This window comes from Chiloscyllium punctatum, chromosome 25 (genome assembly GCF_047496795.1).
Source record: "Chiloscyllium punctatum isolate Juve2018m chromosome 25, sChiPun1.3, whole genome shotgun sequence".
NCBI classification, from domain to species: domain Eukaryota; kingdom Metazoa; phylum Chordata; class Chondrichthyes; order Orectolobiformes; family Hemiscylliidae; genus Chiloscyllium; species Chiloscyllium punctatum.
This window is the reverse complement of record NC_092763.1, coordinates 50,678,022-50,693,879: the sequence shown is the minus strand read 5'-3', so window position 1 is coordinate 50,693,879 and position 15,858 is coordinate 50,678,022.

The window sequence follows — 15,858 nt, the reverse complement described above, 5'->3', positions numbered from 1 at the left end:
ACTGTACATCGCACTACAAGTGTGGTCTCTTCAACACCAGAGTTTATAGTAAAAGATTATCATCAGTTCTGTCAAAATGCATGTTTCTTCAATACAAATTGGCTTTAACACAATTGAAAAAGTTAGACCATTACTTGTAGAATGAGAAATTTCCTTACCTATATTGGTTATAATGTGATTCTGGTCACATTAGTTTCAATGGCGTGAGACCGCACGAGAACAGAACTATTCCATTATATCAGAACCAACTGTATTATTTTAAAACTCCAACCCACTAGCAATAAATGTCAAAATTCCACTTACTTTCATATTATTTGTTGCACCTGCATGCTAATGTTATGTGATTTTTGCACAAAAAAAATCCCTCTTCATTGCACTTTTTTGAAGTCTCACAATAATGTTGACAGTAGCTGATGAGATGCTGATCAAAAAACAATCTACTTCCTCTTTAATCACATTCAGTGATCTAACCTCTACAACTGCTTGCAGTGTAGAGATTTTTTAGACATTCACTACTCTGTAGAAGAAATTCCTTTGCATCTTAGTTTTAAACAAGTATGCCTTTATTCTATAATTATGTCTCCTATTCTGCCATTCATCCAGCCAAGCAGAAGCATTCTATTACATTGCTGATTTGTTCCTTGTGGATAATAATGGACAGGTTTTTTGAGATGATGTACACACCACATAATTCCCTGAAATTGATCTGCTGTTGCAGCCAATGTATTTATATAGCTGTACAATTAAGATTTTAACTTTCCAAACATAGACTGGCACGCCCATAGTATTAAGGGTTTAGATGGAGAGGAATTTCTTAAATGTGTACAAGACAATTTTCTGATTTAGTATGTGGATTTACCTACTAGAGAAGGTGCAAAACTTGACCTAGTCTTAGGAAATAAGGCAAGGCAGGTGACTGAGGTGTCAGTGGGGGAGCACTTTGGGGACAGCGACCATAATTCTATTAGATTTAAAATAGTGATGGAAAAGGATAGACCAGCTCTAAAAGTTGAAGTTCTAAATTGGAGAAAGGCCAATTTTGATGGTATTAAGCAAGAACTTTCAAAAGCTGACTGGGGGCAGATGTTTGCAGATAAAGGTACGGCTGGAAAATGGGAAGCATTCAGAAATGAGATAAGAAGAATCCAGAGAAAGTGTATCCCTGTTAGGGTGAAAGGAAAGACTGGTAGGTATAGGGAATGCTGGATGACTAAAGAAATTGAGGATTTGATTAAGAAAAAGAGGGAAGCATATGTCAGGTATAGACAGGATAGAACGAATGAATCCTCAGAAGAGTATAAAGGAAGTAGGAGTATACTTAAGAGGGAAATCAGGAGGAAAAAGGGGGACATGAGATAGCTTTGGGAAACAGAATTAAGGAGAATCCAAAGAGTTTTTACAAATACATTCAGGACAAAAGGGTAACTAGGGAGAGAATAGGGCCCCTCAAAGATCAGCAAGGCAGCCTTTGTGTGAAGCCACAGAAAATGGGGGAGATACTAAATGTGTATTTTGCATCAGTATTTACTGTGGAAAAGGGTATGGAAGATATAGAATGTAGGGAAATAGATGGTGACATCTTGAAAAATGTCCATATTTCAGAGGAGAAAGTGCTGGATGTCTTGAAACGCATAAAGGTGGATAAATCCCAGGACCTGATCAGGCATACCCTAGAACTCTGTGGAAAACTAGAGAAGTGATTGCTGGGCCTCTTGCTGAGATATTTGTATCATCGATAGTCACAGGTGAGGTGCTGGAAGCCGGGAGGCTGGCTAACATGGTGCCACTGTTTAAGAAGGGTGGTAAGGACAAACCAGGGAACTATAGACCAGTGAGCCTGACATCGGTGGTGGCAAGTTGCTGGAGGGAATCCTGAGGGACAGGATGTACATGTATTTGGAAAGGCAAAGACTGAGTAGGGATTGTCAACATGGCTTTGTGCGTGAGAAATCATGTCTCACAAACTTGATTGAGTTTTTTGAAGAAGTAACAAAGAGGATTGATGATGGCAGAGCGATAAATGTGATCTATATGGACTTCAGTAAGGCGTAGTGGACAGCGAAGCAAGTTACCTCAGAATACAACAGGATCTTGATCAGATGGGCCAATGAGCTGAGAAGTGGCAAATGGAGTTTAATTCAGATATATGTGAGGTGCTGCATTTTGGGAAAGCAAATCTTAGCAGGACTTATACACTTAATGGTAACGTCCTAGGGAGTGTTGCTGAACAAAGAGATCTTGGAGTGCAGGTTCATAGCTCCTTGAAAGTGGAGTCGCAGATAGATAGGATAGTGAAGAAGGCATTTAGCATGTTTTTCTTTATTGGTCAGAGTATTGAGTACAGGAGTTGGGAGGTCACAGGACATTGGTTAGGCCACTGTTGGATTATTGTGTGCAATTCTGGTCTCCTTCCTATTGGAAAGATGTTGTGAAACTTGAAAGGGTTCAGAAAAGATTTACAAGGATGTTGCCAGGGTTGGAGAATTTGAGCTATAGGGAGAGGCTGAACAGGCTGGGGCTGTTTTCCCTGGAGCGTCAGAGGCTGAGGGGTGACCTTATAGAGGTTTACAAAATTATGAGGGGCATGGATAGGGTAAATAGGCAAAGCCTTTTTCCTGGGGTCAGAGATTCCAGAACTAGAGGGCATAGGTTTAGGGTGAGAGGGGAAAGATATAATAGAGATCTAAGGGGCAACATTTTCACAGAGGGTGGTATGTGTATGGAATGAGCTGCCGGAGGAAGTGGTGGAGGCTGGTACAATTGCAACATTTAAAAGGCATTTGGATGGGTATATGAATAGGAAGGGTTTGGAGGGATACGGGCTGGGTGCTGACAGGTGGGACTAGATTGGGTTGGGATATGTGGTTGGCGTGGATGGGTTGGACTGAAGAGTCTGTTTCCGTGCTGTACATCTGTATGACTCTATGTCTCTAAGTTCATGATCTTTGGCAACATTCAGGCGTTATGATCTCCATATAGCCAGATAACTTTTAAAGAGTGATTCAAACTTCATTCACTAGCTAAAAGAATGGCACAGCATGATTTATCATTTTAAAACTTTTACTAAAACAAATGATTAAGCTAATACAAAATTGACAAAATGGGTTATTATTGTAAGGCACATTCACAGTCGAAACTACTGAGTTCAGCATTCACCTTTTATGCTTACCATATATCACACCCTCCATGAAACTACAATCACCTCATGGCAAACAATGTAGAATTATTCACAATTGTTCATAGTTGTTTTATAATCCATTTGTGGGAATGTAAGACAGCTTTTATTATTCATCTCTAATTGCCCTTGAAAAGGTGGCAATTAACTGCCTTCTTGAATTGTTGCAATCCATGGGATGTTGGGACACCCACAGTGCTGTTAGAAATGGATTTCCAGGATTTAACTCAGTGACAGTGAAGGAATTGCAATTTACAGTAGTTCCAAACCAGAACGTTGTGTTGCTTAGAGGGGAATTTGCAGGTGATAGTGTTTCCTCTCAACTGTAGCTACGGTCCTTCTAGTTGGTAGAAGTTATGAGTTTGGAAGGTGTTATCAGAGGAGCTTTGGTAAGGTATTGCTTTGCATCCTGTAGATGCTAGACACTGCTGGCATTGTTTGTCAGTGGTGAAAGGAGTGAATGTTGAAGGTGGTAAATGAGATAAGCTGAGATGATTGGCCTCCTTTATGCTAGGTATGATTTCAACCAGTGGAGATTTTCCCCAATTTCTATTGACGCAGTCTTGCCAATGCTCCTTCATCCCAAACTCAGTTAAATACTATCTTAATGTCATGGGCAGTCACTCCTACCTCACCTTTGGTGTTCAGCTCATTAATCCAAGTTTGGACCAAAGCATTACAGATATCTGGAAATGAGTGGCCCTAGTGGAGCCAAAACTGAGAAACATTGAGCAGGTTATTCCTTTGCAAGCCCTATTTGCAACTGTCAGTGACCTCCTTTTCATTTTGCTGATAATCAAGAGTAGACTGCTCGGATGGCAATTGGCCAAGTTGGATTTGTTCAGTTTTTGTGGAGAAGAGATACCTGGACGATTTTCCAAATTGTCGGTTAGATGTCAGTGTTGTGGCTGTAATGGTATATTCAGGGGCATAGGTAGTTCTGGAGCAAAAGTCTTCAATACTAATCCCAAAATTTTGTTGACCTCATAGCCTTTGCAGTATTCAGTGTCTTCAGTTTTTTCTTGATATCACGTGGTAAATATAAAATTATTTAATAAGTGGTAACTGTGATGCTGATGACCTCAGGAGCAGGCAGTGATGGCTCATTTACTCAACAATTTTGGCTAAAGGTAGATGCAAGTACTTCAGCCTTGTATTTTGCACTGATGTGCTGGGCTCCCCTATCATGATGGATGGGTATATTGATGGAACCCTCACATCCTGTGAGATTTTTAATTGTCCAGCACCAGTCACAAATAGATGCTGCAGGACTACAGACCTTATATCACATCTGGTGTGAGAGTCATGTCGGTTGCAATCTGTTTTTTCTGTCTGCCGTAAAGTAGTCCTGTGTTATACCTTCAGCATGTTGATACCTCATTTTTAGGAATGAAGGCTGTTGCTCCTGGTATGTCCTCCTGCACTCTTTATGAAACCGACTGATCCACCAGCTTATTGATAACAATAAAATGTCAGTCTGTGAAGCTACAGACTATGTTTGATTGCAATTCTACTACTGCTGATAGCCCAAAGTGCCTCACAGATACCCAGTTTTAATTTTCTAGATCCATTTGAAGTCTGTCCCATTAAGCATGGTGGTAGTGCCAAACAATGTGATAGATGGTATCCTCAGTATAAAGATGTTATTACACATCTTTGGAGCAGGTGGAACTTGAATCCAGGAATAGAAACACTACCACTGAACCACAAAAGGGCACAGGAAGGATATTATTAAATTTGAAAGGATGCAGAAAAGAATTACAAAGGTGTTACCAGGACTGGAGGGTTTGAGTTCTGAGGAGAGGCTGGATAGGTTGGGATCATTTTTCCTGGAGCACGGGAGCTGAGGGAGAACCTTATAGAGCTTTATCAAATCATGAGGGACACAGATAATGTGAAGATCAAAGGTCTTTTCCCTAGGTTGTGGGAATTTGAAACTATTGGGCACAGGTTTAAGGTGGGAGGAGAAACATTTAAAAGGAACCTGAGAAGCAACTTTTTCACACAGAGGGTGGTGTGTATATGGAATGAGCTGCCAGAAGAAGTGGTAAAGGTGGCTACAATTACAACATTTAAATGACATTTGATAGGTACATGGATAGGAGAGGTTTAGAAGGATGTGGGCCAAACTCAGGCAAGTGAGACTAGTTCAGTTTGGAAAACCATGTTGTTTCCATGCTGAATGACTTTATAACTCTATGAAGCTTTGTGTCCACAAGGACTGTGCAGTGGTCACTCCCATCAATAGTCACTGACAGATGCATCCGTTACAGTTAGCTTAGTGAGAAGACCAGGTAGATTTTTCCCACTTGTTGGATCCCCTACCGATGCAATCTAATAGTTATGTCCTTTAGGATGTGACCAATTCAGTCTGTAGTGGTGCCACCAAGCGACTCATATGATGGATATTGAGGTCCAAAACCTGAAGTGCATTCTGTGCTCTTGATACATTTAGTGCTTCTCCAAATGATGTTCAGAGTACAGTGATAGGAAAGCACAGCAGGTCAGGCAGCATCCGATGAGCAGGAGAATCAATGTTTTGGGAATAAGCCCTTTATCAGGAATGAGGCTTATGGGTCATGATGCTGAGAGATAAATGGGTGGGGGGTGGGGGGTGGGGGTGGGGTTGGGGTAAAGGTAGCTGAGAAAGTGCTGGGTAGATGAAGGTGAGGGAGAAGGCGATAGGTCGGAGAGGAGGGTGGAGCGGATAGATGGGAAAAGTGATGGACAGGTCAGGAGGGTGGTGCCGAGTTGGAAGCTTGGGGCTGGGATAAGGTGGGGGGGAAGGGAAATGAGGAAACCGGTGAAATCCACATTGATCCCGTGTGGTTGCAAGGTCCCAAGACGGAATATGAGGCATTCTTCCTCCAGGCCAGGTGGTAAGGGTTTTGCGATGGAGGCGGCCCTGGACTTGCATGTCCTTGGCAGAGTGGGAGGGGGAGTTGAAGTGTTGAGCCATGGGGCAGTGGGGTTAGTTGGTGCGGGTGTCCCAGAGATGTTCTCTGAAATGATCCACAAGCAAGCATACTGTCTCCCCAATGTAGTAGAGACCACATCAGGTGCAACAGATACAGTAGGTGACATTGGTGGAGGTACAGGTAAATTTCTGGTGAAAGTGGAAGGATCCTTTGGGGCTTTGGACAGAAATGAGGGGAGTGGTGTGGGCGCAGGTTTTGCACTTGCTGTGGTGGCAAGGGGAAGGTGCCAGAAGTGGGGTGTAGGCTGGTGGGGGGTGTGATCTGACAAAGGAGTTGCAGAGGGAATGGTCTCTCCAGAACGCTGATAGGGGTGGGGAGGGAAAAGTATATCTGATGGTGGGTCCATTTGTAGATGGCAGAAGTGACGGAGGATGATGCCCAAAATGTCGACTTTCTTGCTATTCGGATGCTGCCTGACCTGCTGTGCTTTTCCAGCATCAACTTTGATCTCCAGCATCTGCGGTCCTCACTTTCCCCCATGTGATGTTCAGCATGGAGTAAAATTGATTCATCAGCTGGGGGCTGGAGCGTTCAGTGATAATTAGCAGGAGATTTCCTTGCCCATGTTTGGTCTGATGCCTGAGAGGCAATGTAGAGGATTTCTAGGGCAACTCTTTCTCAACTATCTACCACTCCGCTGCCATATACAGGGATTTGTCTTGCCAGTGTGACATTGCCAGAGATGGTGATGGTTGTGTCTGGGACATTGTGCAGTATGATTCTAGAGGTGTGACTATTTTAGGCTGTTGGTTGACCAGGCTGTTGGACAGTTCTCCAAATTTTAGCACATACCCCAAACACTGCAATGTCGACAGGGCTGTGTTTGCCATTGCTACTTCCATTACCTTGTTTAAGACAAGGTGTCTGTTCAGCTTCATTCCTTTCTTTAGACTTTGTAGTTACTTAATGCAATTGAGTGGTTTAATGGGTAATTTCAAAAAACATTTAAGAGCTCACATATGGCCAAAGCAGGTAAGGATAACAGATTTCCTTCCCTACAGGATATTAGGTTCATTGACAAGCAGAGTTCAGAACAAGTCACATGACCCTTTCATTTATCCTCAATTTAAAGCTACAGTCCCAAAACATCATTATCTAATAACCACTTACTTTCCACACAGGATATTGTTGTTGGGGGAATTCAATGGTGCTAATGCCATTGAATGTCAAACAGACATGATTGGACTCTCTCTTGTTGGAGATGGTGATTGTCTATACCATTTCTGTAACATAAAAGTTACTCACCACATCTCAGTCCAAGCCTAAACTTTGTCCAGCTCTTGCTGCACACAGGCACAGGCTGAAGCAATAGAATTGCACACTGTACAATCATTGCTGTACTCTGACCTTATGGAGAGAAGGTCATTGTTGAAGCAACTGAAGGTGTCTGGGGCATCAGGCACTACCCTGAAGAAATCCTACAACAATGTTGAGGACTGAGAGGATTGACCTTGAACAATGACATCCATCTTCATTTATTCTAGGTATAATGCCAACCAATGGAGAGATTTCCTTCCAATTCCTATTGACTAAAATTTATTAGAGCTCGTTGATGCTGTGATTAGTCAAATATTACATGATGTCACATGTATTCACTCTCAGCTAGCCACAGGAGTTCTGCTCTTTTGTTGTCAATTGAACCAAGGGTGCATTGAACTCTGAAGAAACCTAAACTGGGTGTTGGTGAGCAGGTGCTGTTTAGGCGTTGTTGCTAATCACTCACTAATGAGTACGATTTTCCACCTAGGAAATTCCATGGATTCTGTGGGTCCTTGCGTGGCTGATGAGCCCAATCCTAGAGCTGCATCTCTGACCACACATTTGGGAAGTGTTTCTGAAAGGTGGAATAGCTGTTTTACGATGAGGTCAGGAATGTGGATTCTCTTACTTCTCTCTCTTCATTTGAACTCACCAGGTTTTTTTTTTAAAGCACATGCTTGTCAATTTGGTGAGTGCTTAACTATTTACATGTTGTGACCATAAAAGACATTCACAGGTCAGATGCCAACAGCACCATGTTCACCACTTTGACTGTTCAGTCCTCTGGACTGTGACAAAATGCCTGACCCTCCATATAGGCTGAAAAGTGATGCCAAGCAACAGAGTCTGGCACCCTGTAATTTAGGGCTGAAGATGATCTGAAATACACTGCAAGCTACAAGAGGCATGCAGTCGCAATTTTGAGAGTGCTAAGAAAGCAAGCTAGAAGGCATAAGCAACATCCTTTGTAGACACACACGAGACATGTGTGGCAGAAGCATGCAAAACATAAATGTCAGTGAGCTCCAAAAGTGAAGTCCTGAAAAGCTGATTTGGTTTGTGAGTTGTTCTAAGAGCAGCCATGATATGTAGTGAGCCTGGTGGCTTGATGGTGCCCAGTTACATGGATGAAAGGTGTCCTTGGAGCATGCAGGGGACACAGTGGTTACGGTACAGTTGGATGAAAGGCTGGAGAAGCTGTGACACCAGGTAATCACTCTGACTTTCATTCAGGAATTGGCACCATTTGGTTTCTAGGAGATGGAGGGAAGAATGGCGAGCTAAATAGCAATGAGATTAGCTTTTAATGAGATGAAATTGCATGGACATAACAAGGTCACCTCGAATGAAATTCTGAACTCACCACTGAAACTTCAAGTGAATTATTGGATTTTTTTTCTCAACATAGAGAGAATTAGATTCCGGCATCCTCATTGTACTTTCACATCATTCCTGAACCACTCAAATCCAGGGAAAATTCTATCCATGCTTTTGATTCCTTTTTAACCTTTTTTTTGTGGGCTTGCGGCCAAGAAGCCTGGAGGCTTAATTATTTGAATGTAGCTTTAATGAGGATTTAGAACTTTGCTGTGAAGAAATGGGAGTTAGCAGTCCAGTGTATTATGAAAGATTAAGGAAAACGTTTGAGCTGTTACTTAGTGTCAGGGGTCCAGGGGCATACAGAGACAGAAAAATCTTGAAGCCACTTAGTCTGTCAGTCAGTGGCCGTGTGCCAATGAAAATCAGCTGGAACCTGAGTTTAGGAAACTTGTATTTGCTCTGAGGCATGGATTTGTTGGACTAAAGAGTCTGTTTCATACTATATTACTCCATGACTCTTCCAATGTAGTTTGCAATGTGTTTCGGTGTCTCAGGGAGAGGTACCAGCTGAAGGAAAAAGCATCTAGGGAATGTGAAGAAATTCACTGGAAGGAACTTGGGTACAGCTATGCCAGCCTGAGAAAGAAATGTTAGTGCTGAGATAGTGGTAACTCTCCACTTGGGTTTTGATGTTTGAAAAGATATTGCTGAGATAAAAGGAATTGTGTGAATTTGAATCCTTTTCTGATAGCCTTAATGAAAGCTTTTTGTCTAGTGAAACTGACAGATGCTTGTGAATGTGTATAGTTATAAAATCCACCATTTAAAAAAAAGTTAAGATCTATCAATCCAGACTACACTTTGAGGTCTGACCTATTCAGCAGTAACATCAGTTGGGATCATGATGCATCCAACTATTTTTTAGAAATTGCAACTTACCCTTATAAGCATTGTAATATTACACTGGTTATCAACATTGTCATGACTTAACTAGAGTGACCAGATAATCATACCCCCCCTCCCCCCCGTTCCACAAGCTGTCACAAAATGTACACTTTTATAAAATCCCATTGAGACCACAAAAATGCAATTTACCTGATGGACTGCTTTCCAGGATAAAAGCCATTCACACCAGGTTTTGTCATTAACAAAATAACCATCTATTGTAATAAACTAGACTTTAGTAAAGAAAAATAGAAAAGAAAGGGCTTATAATCTATTACTAAGTAAATTAAACTAGATCCCCTTCAAAAATGACAAATTCACACACGCTAAATTTTGATTTAGATAGACAAAAGATTAACAAATAGGTGATTAAAAAAAATAGAGAAGGTAACTATCGACAAGCTCAAAAGTCTAGCCCATGCAGTGTAAATTTATTTTCTCACAGATCTTTTAACAATGGTGACATGCTATTGTCTGTATGATATCCAGTTCGTCAATTCCATGCTTGTTCAGTGAACCTATGCCTTTTATTGTTTTAGCACTCGTTCTTGTTTTGTTTTCTGTCTTTTTCCCAAACAGAAAGAGAGAGGGAGGGATGGATATTTTCTGTCTGAAAGTTGAGTTGATTTTTCTCTTCTGGCACTCACAGCTTTTTAACAGTGTGCAGCTTAATCAAATGGCAGGCAGGCAGAATTCCCTTAACTCCAAAGATTCTTGCCTGTCAGTCTCAAATTCTCCCTCTAATTGCTTCAAAAAAAACAACATTATATCACACTGCTCAACAGTATGAATTTTTGGTTGAGTTTTTCAAGATACAAAACTTTTCTAATAGTTCAGCTATAGCAGTTCATAATCCCAAAAAAGAAAGTATGTGGTCTTTTACAAAATATTCAAGTGACTAATTGTCATACTATACATTTTGGTATTTAGCTCTGTCACCATGTTAGTGGGAATTAATTCTCAATCTCTCCATCTCTGATGGACAAGGACACCAAAAATTCCTTTGATTTTAGGCAACTCCTCTTTTGCCAGGATTGTGAGTCCCAAAAGCTGTGTTGCCGTCCTGGTGTCAGGGTTAAGGATGTCTCATCTGCACTGCAGAGGAATTTGGAGTGGGAGGGGAAAGATCCAGTTGTCATGGTGGATATAGGCACCCATGATATAAGTCGACAGGAAAAGAGTTTCTGCTGAGGGAATACAAGCAACTGGATGTTAAAATAAGTAGCGGAACCACAAAGGTAATAATTTCCAAATACCTGAGCCATAAGCTAATTGGTGCAGGGTCAATGAGATTAATAGGTAAATGTATGGTCCTCAAAGATTGGTGGGGGGAAAATGGTCTCAATTCATGGAACATTGGCACCATGGGGAAGAAGGGAACTGTTCCACTGAGAGGGGTTCCAATTAAAATCATGCTGGGACCAGAGTCCTGACAATTAACATCACTAGAGCTGTAGATAGGGCTTTAAACTAAATAGTGGTGAGGATGGTGGGGGTGGGTGGATGGGGGGTGCAGTTGGATGGGGATGGAGAATAAAGGGAATAATGGTAGCGTAGCTTTGATAGTAAAGGGTCAGATTGGTGCAGAACTGAGAAGTGTTATCAGCAATGAACATCAGTTGGCTCAGTCTGAGTAGAAATCCGAAATAGCAAGGAAAAACGTCCCTGGTGTGAGTGATCTATAGTCTCTTAACAGTAGATTTTTTGTTTTTCTTTTTGCATATCCAAGAAATATTATAACCAATGCATCCGCTGTTGCTGTTCTCACATCCTTTAAGACTCTAGGTTGTAGGCTATCAGGCCTTGGGGTTTTGTTTAATCCTAACAGTTTGCTCAGTACTTATTTCCTACCAATAATGAATTGTTCCTCCCTGCGATCCAAGAAACACTGGGACCTTGTAAGAAAGGTACAAAAATAATCATGGGTGATTTTAACATCCATATAGACTTGATTAACCAAATTGATAAGGGCAGCCTTGAGAGAAAGAAAGCTCATAGATTGTTTTAGCGATTGTTTCTTGGAGCAATAGGAATGGACCAGGGGCAAGCTAGTTTGGAATTAGTATTGTGTAATGAGTTGGGATTAATGACTGATCTCATAGTAAAGGACCCTCAAGGGAAGAGTGATCATGGTATGCTGGAATTTCAAATTCAGTTTGAGGACAGGAAACTTGAGTCTCACACTGGTGTGCAATTGGAGTAATTAGACAGACATGAGGTGAACATTGGACCGAGTGGACTGGGCAGAAAGATTAAGAGATACTATAATTAATGAACAGTGGCAAACATTCAAGGAGATATTCAATTCCCCCCAACTAATATATATTCCAGAGTGGAAATAACAAATATAAGAGGGAAGGAAGGCACCCATAACTAAGTAAGGAAGTTAAAGATATCATAAAGACAAAATCTATCATATGCCATATTGCAACGCTCAGTGGCAAGCTGGAGGATTGTGAATTTTTTGAAGACCAACAAAGGGTTCCTAAAAAAGTGACACAAATAGCATTGATATATTAGAAATAAAACTAGTGTTAAATATAAAAATGGATAGGAAAAGCTTCTATACGTATATAAAAAGGAAGAGAGTAGCTAAAGTGAATGTTGGCCCCTTAGAGGTTGTAATTGTGAAGTTAATAATGGGGAACAGAGAAATGGCAAAAATGCTAAAACAATATTTTGCATCAGTTTTCATGGTGGAGTACATTAACACTATTCCAACATCAAGAATATAGAAAGGGAGAAACAATCATTATTGGTAGGGAATAAATACTGAGCAAACTGTTAGGATTAAACAAAACCCTCAGGCCTGATAGCTTACAACCTAGAGTCTTAAAGGATGTGACAGCAGTGACAGTGGATGCATTGGTTATAATATCCCAAACTTTCCTGCAGACTGGAAATGTTCCAATGGATTGGGAAAAAATATATAATGAGGAAATAAGAAATTTACAAATTGTTATAAATAGGTTTGGTGAGTAGGCCAAAATTTGGCAGATGGAGCTTCATATCAGGATATCTATTTTGGTAAGAAGAATGAAAAGGCAACTTACAGCAGGTAATAAGGAGGGCAAATGGAATTTTAGCATTTATTGCTAAATTAACGGAGTTTGCAAGTAGGGAGCCATTGTTGCATCTGCACACGGCATGGGTGAAACCACATCTGGAATACTACCATGTGCAGTATTTGTCTAATTGATGAAGGATTTAATTACTTTGGACGCAATTCAGAGAAAGTTCACCAAATTAATTTCAGAGATAAAAGGCTTGTCTTATAAGGAAAGATTGAGCACATTAAGCTATATTCACTAAGTTTTAGAAGAATGACAGGGAATCTAATTGATCTTTATAAGATGCTAAAAAGGTAAGCAAAGTAAACCTTTTCACTTGTAGGGCAATCTAGATGAGAGGTCATAGTTGATGCCAACAGGTAGCAGATTTAAACAGAGGCAAGGAGGAATTATTTTTCTCAAAGAGTGATTGGTTTGTGGAATTTACTGGCCCAGAATATAGTGGAAGCCATGACTTTGAAAAAAAATTCAAGGAGCAGTCAGATGTATTTTTAATATGTAAAGGGTTATGTGGGTAGGAAAATGAAGTTGAGGCAGAGGTGCATCAGCCATGATCATATTAAATGGTGAACCAAGGTTGAGGGGCTGAACTGACCTATTCCTACTCATAGTTCTTAAGTTCTTACATTCTCTGCTTCATGTTCAGCACTCTTTTATGCAATTTCTTCTTTCATACCTTTATGAGTGATTGTAATGGTACATGTTAACGCAAAGCATGCAATATATTTGATGAGGCTGAAGGAAAATATGAAATTGACTGTGAATGGAAGCAAGTGGCAGGATAGATAGCATTCTTATCTTGCCAAAATTCATTTGCATATTTTATCTCTGACAGGCCTTCAGGTGTACAACAACAGTTGAAGAGAATAAAAAGAGACAAATAAGTGCACTAACAATGTAGCTTAACGAGTGATGCAATGATGTATGTTTGATAAGACAGAATAAGGGCCTGAGGTAATGTTTACGTGCACCACAGGTTATAAGTAAATGTGCACCTGTAGTTATTGTTGCTGTCCTCATGAGGCCATTAAACCCCGGACTGAAACAACGCTCTTCCTGCTGGCTTGCCATGCCATGCCACCTTCATTCATGCGTTCTTTGTATCAGCAATTGGTTTCTTCGCCACTTGCTGAGAAAATATCTCTCACTCTTGTTCCTCACTGACCCCAGCAAAAAGCCTGTGAAGCATCATTGAACCAGAGTGCTACCTTTGACCATTTAGAATCCAGTATCATGTTTTCACTTCTTGCCAACTCACAACCACTCTAAATGTTTCTTCAGATTGGTCTTTTAAATATTGGTGTTGAACTTGTGCCACGATTGTAATCATCAATCCTCCATTGCAAACTGAACACCAAACCCAACGTAATGTTCTGACAGGCTAAGTAAAACAAAAACCCACATCGAAAACTTTCTTTTAGATACTGGACTGATCCCAATCCTTTACTTGCAAAATGGCTCCAATCTAACAGCAAAGCCTAGATGTCTAATTTCATAAATCAGAATATTAACTTTTCTCATGTGGCCTTGCCTCTCTCAATTTGAAGCATTTGGTATTAAGTTTTGAAGTTTTCAATTATTTTCAATTATTTTTCCATTGTCAACTAAGTAAATATCTGAGTGTGAACATTTTTGTTATTTGTTCATGGGATGACCCAGCATTGCTGGCTGGGTCAGCATTTATTACTCATCCCTGATTGTCCAGAGGGCAGATGAGAATCACTCATATTGCTGTCGGTTTTTGAGTAACAGACAGGTCAGACCAGGTAAGATTGGCATATTTCCTTCTTGAAAGGACGGTAGTAATCCAGATAAGATTTTACAATTGACAATGGTTCCATGGTCACCATTATTTATTACTTTTTATTCCAAAGTTTTCTTGAAATAAAATTTCACCATCTGCCATGGTGGTATTTGAACCCAGATGCCCAGTAGATTAGTCTAAGATTTTGGATTATTACTGAATTGAATTTCATTTTCAGCAGCTGGCATAACGGATATAATCCTATGTGCCCAAAGCATTGACTAAACATTTAAATTACTAGGCCAAAGTGAGGACTGCAGATGCTGGAGATCAGAGTCAAGATTAGAGTGGTGCTGGAAAAGCACAGCAGGTCAGGCAACATACAAGGAGCAGGAAAATCGATGTTTCAGGCAGGAGCCCTTTATCAGGAATCATTCCTGCCTGAAATGTAGATTTCCCTACGTTTAAATTACTGGTCCAGTGACATTCCTACACCATTATTCCATTCCACATAGCACCATTTCCTGGTTTTCAATTTTTGAGCAAAGCAATGGGAGAATATCCAAGCTACATGATAAAAACATCATAAAGTCTCCTGTGTCTGTCAATTGCATTGACAGGATATGATTTATACACGTGTAGCCATTAGAGGGCAGTCTACATTAGCAGTCTGGTCTGACAAATTTAGGGAAATGATGAAATCAACAAATACATTTGTGTTGTAGAAAATCTTATTTTCTAACATGAGCCCTTTCTCTTCTGGAGAAGTAAATAAGAAATTTCAGACCAGGAAATGTTTGTCAGAGCAAAGCTAGACTTTTCTACATTAATCACTCCCATTTCCCACATGTTCACTATATCCTTAAAACTCCTTCCCTAAGACTATCCTGGAATACTTGTTGACAAAGAACCCATTAATGCAGGAGATGAAAGATTCTATGGTTCTCAGTGGGACCTAGTGCCAGGTTAACAACTGCCCCACCTAGCCAGATATGTACCAAACGATGGAAGGGCCCACCCAGTCAGTTTTAAAGGCCATTGCCCTGAAGCAAACCTAGCAATACATTGAGCAACCTTTTTCTTCCACTATATTTACATTATGCTTTGGATTGATCATGTGACACTTGCCTTTTAATCTGGACAAATTGTTAAGCAGATTTAACAGGCCGCTCCCAAGAGGACCAACTAAGTATTTGCCACTCTACTGTAATTAAACTTTGGTATCTACAAGAACATCACTACAAGTTAACCCTGTACACCATGTTTGGAAGTTTACCATCTATAGAAAAACTTGCAGCAGTTGATAAGATTATAACTGGGTTGGGAATCACAGACTGGGGAGAGGGGGACGATTGGAGATGTGAA